Genomic DNA, 3427 nt, shown 5'->3' on the forward strand with positions numbered 1-3427 from the left:
TAAATTAAGTACCAGTTACGCACTGGGGTCGATGTAATCGACTTAATCTCTTTGTTTGTCCTTGTTTGTCCCCTCTATGTTTAGTCCCTTGTGGGCAATAAAGAAATAAGAAGCTTGCTTCCCAACAACATGGTTCCAGGTTCAGCTCCACTGCATGGCCTCTCGGGTAACTGTCTTCTACTATAGCCTTAGGTCAAGCAAATCCTTGTGAGTGGATTTGGTAGACGGAAACTGAAAGAAGCCCGTCGTGTACGAAGGGGTGCTGAAAAGTTCCTGGCTTTAAGGGTATTGCGAAAAGCCTGCTTGGAGGCCTAACCTTCCGAATTCTTTTACAAGGCTTAAAAAAAAACCGAGAAGGGAATGCGTTGAATAAAATCATAATTAAGTGATCCTCCTGTATCTTCTTTTACCCACAATTAGGAACTTTTCAATACCCCACCGTATAAATTTATCTATCTATATGTGTATGTGTGTATGTGTGAGTTTGTGTGTGTGTGTGATTGTTCTCTACCACCGCTTGACAACTGTAGTTGGTGTGTTTACCTCTCCTTAACTTGGCAGTACGGCAAAACTGGTAGAATGAGTACCAGCATAGAAAAAAAAAAAAAACCAATTGGGATCGATTTGTTCCACTAAAGTTCTTCAAGGCAGTGCCCAAGCATGGCCGCAGTCTAATGACTGAAACAAGTAAAAGAAAAAAAGATAATTTAGAAACATAACTTTGTCATTATTAAGCTAGTGTTCTGCCAAGGTCGACTTTGTCATTCATCCTTTCGGGATCGATAAAGATTAGTACCAGTGAAGCACTGAGGTTGATGTCGCCGACTAGTACACTCTCCCAGAATTTCAAGCCTTGTGCTTATAGTCGAAAGGATTATTAAGCTGGCGTTCGAAACATAAACTTACATGAAGTTATGAGTGGAGCCTTAATTTAGATTTAGATTCTTTTGACCCTATAGTTATCCTATTTCCATTGAAATATACTGTCTGTGGTTCAATTAATTTTGAAATTAATGAAGAATTAGGTGAAATAACTTTGTCACAATTAAGTTTGTAATTGAAACAAAAATTGATATGAAATTTTAATGGAAAGTTTTAGATTTCTTTAACCCTGTTGTTAGAATATTTCTGTTGAAATATACTGCCTACGTTTCAACTAATTTTGAAAATAATGAACAATTTAGTAAAATGATTTACTCATTATCAAGATGGTGTTTGGAACATAGCACGAAATTTCGATGAAAGGTTTTAATTTAAACCACTTCAGCCTTTTTGTTACCATATTTCTGTTGAAATATACCGCCTTCGTGTCAATTAATTTTTGAAAATGAAAAGTTTTGCAAAATAACTTTGTCTTTTTAAAATTTGGTGGCTGGAACATATATTAATATGAAATTTTGAAGGAATATTTTAAGTTGTATCGCTTTAAAACAGAAAACCTGTATCATAGAAACAGGGGAGGTCTCAGGCAGTGTGGTATCAAATGGATTAAGCGGTGCCACATCATCGAAAAATTATGATTAACTCCAGTACTCCTCGTGGTGCATTGTTTTTAGCATGCTCTTCAGATATAAGGGATTCTGACGGTGAGTCTCACAGGTCGTTGCAACGGAGGGATGCTACAGAAGTCTTTGACTTGGTGTAGTGTAATCAGGGCAAAACGATTCGATAGAACCATTCCCACAGGGAGTGTTAAAATTAAAATTTAAAATTCGCTTTTCATCTATTTTTTTGAGGAGTCAAAGTTTTCGTCGAACCACGGTAATCTGGTCTCTGGTGCAATTCTACTGCAACTGTTCTTGTCTGTCTCCATTTCATTCTTTCTATCTGGGATCTTTATGGTCATTCATACGTACAACCTGTATTAACATACATATCATATCAATATTTTATGTATGCGTATAAAAGGTTCTTTCTATAGAGGTTCATCGTATGACTATCTGTATATACATATATACTTAAAAATGATCTAAATCTACATAGGCCTGGGAGTCGTTCTCTCCTTCAAACTTGATACTAAATTTTGATGTTTTCCATATATAACTGCTTTCCCCGCAAAATTGCACTTCATCTTCGAAGCTTCGATGAATCACTCGACAATGAATGCATTGCATCTTATAGCAGAAATAACTGTAAGCCAGTGAAGGCTCGTTACATAATTTCTTGTTCCCGTGTCATTCATATAATTTCTTATATGTACCCCCCCCCCCCACACACACACACATTAAATATCAGTGGTAACCCTAAGACCATTTGACTGTGTGTTATAGTGCAGAGCTGTTCCTACCCAGCGATATCTCTTTACAGCCAGGTGAACTGAGCTGGGACGCAAATGTGCAGATCACGAAAACAACAAAATGTTATTGATAATGCACAAACTTCTGACCTACTGGGCCGGTTGTCCGCTAACCAATCGGTTGGCATAGTCGTTAGAACGTCGGATAAAATGCCTCCAGTATTTAGAAAACGGCTTTTATTTCTGAGTTCAAATCCTGTTGAGGTCTTTGCTTTCCATTCTTTCAAGGGTCGGTAAAATAATGTACTAGTCGAGTACCGAGGTTGCTTTATATCGCTTATAATACACTCCAGCTGCAAATAGAATTACAATAGAAGATAAACTAAAAACTAAGCCACCTGTGATCTCAAATCTCAGATGATTTACACAAAATATACGATGGAAAGTCGAGCTGAAATTAGATTCGATCAACCGTCCTCTACTTTAAGCTCTACATTGTTTCAACGAATGACCTTAATACGTGGTTTCCTCATAGCAACACAACATAAATTTGTTTGATGATATTAAGACAAATTATAGCTATTGGTTTCAAATATCTAAACTGGGTATATATCTTAAAACTCCAAAACACTTCAAAGTTCATAAGCGAAGACGTATCAATTGCAGAATCTTATTTTGTATATCAGCTGAGTAAACTGTTAGTTAACTTTTAGCACTAGTGTGTATCCATTATCATAAAAAGTTATGTCTGTTTTATGTGATCTTGATTGAATTGTAATTTCAGATTCGTCTCGAGAATTTTCGTAAGAGTTACGAAATTTTTGTCTTTTCCATTATTCTTTCTTGAATTTAAATCTTGGATCTTTTCTGTTTGACTGCCACTTTTCAATTTCTTCAACTTTTGTTCCAATTGATTTCATATTTGGTGTATTGGTGTAGTTTTGTAAAGTAAGCATTGACATGAAATTCATTTTGACCATAAATCAATAAATAAAGAGTTAATAGCTTTTAAAGTTAGCAAATTTCGGGTAATTTTAGCCAATCGAAAGCCACAGACATGTAAGTGCCTGTTTCCATAGTAACAAGCCAAGCTGTTACCATGTTTACCGCATGTTCTTTTTTTCACTTATTAAATACTTAAAACACATGTGATATGAGATGTGCTAAAATTAACAGTTGAATAGTCTTTAA

Source organism: Octopus bimaculoides, chromosome 9, assembly GCF_001194135.2.
Source record: "Octopus bimaculoides isolate UCB-OBI-ISO-001 chromosome 9, ASM119413v2, whole genome shotgun sequence".
NCBI classification, from domain to species: Eukaryota; Metazoa; Mollusca; class Cephalopoda; order Octopoda; family Octopodidae; genus Octopus; species Octopus bimaculoides.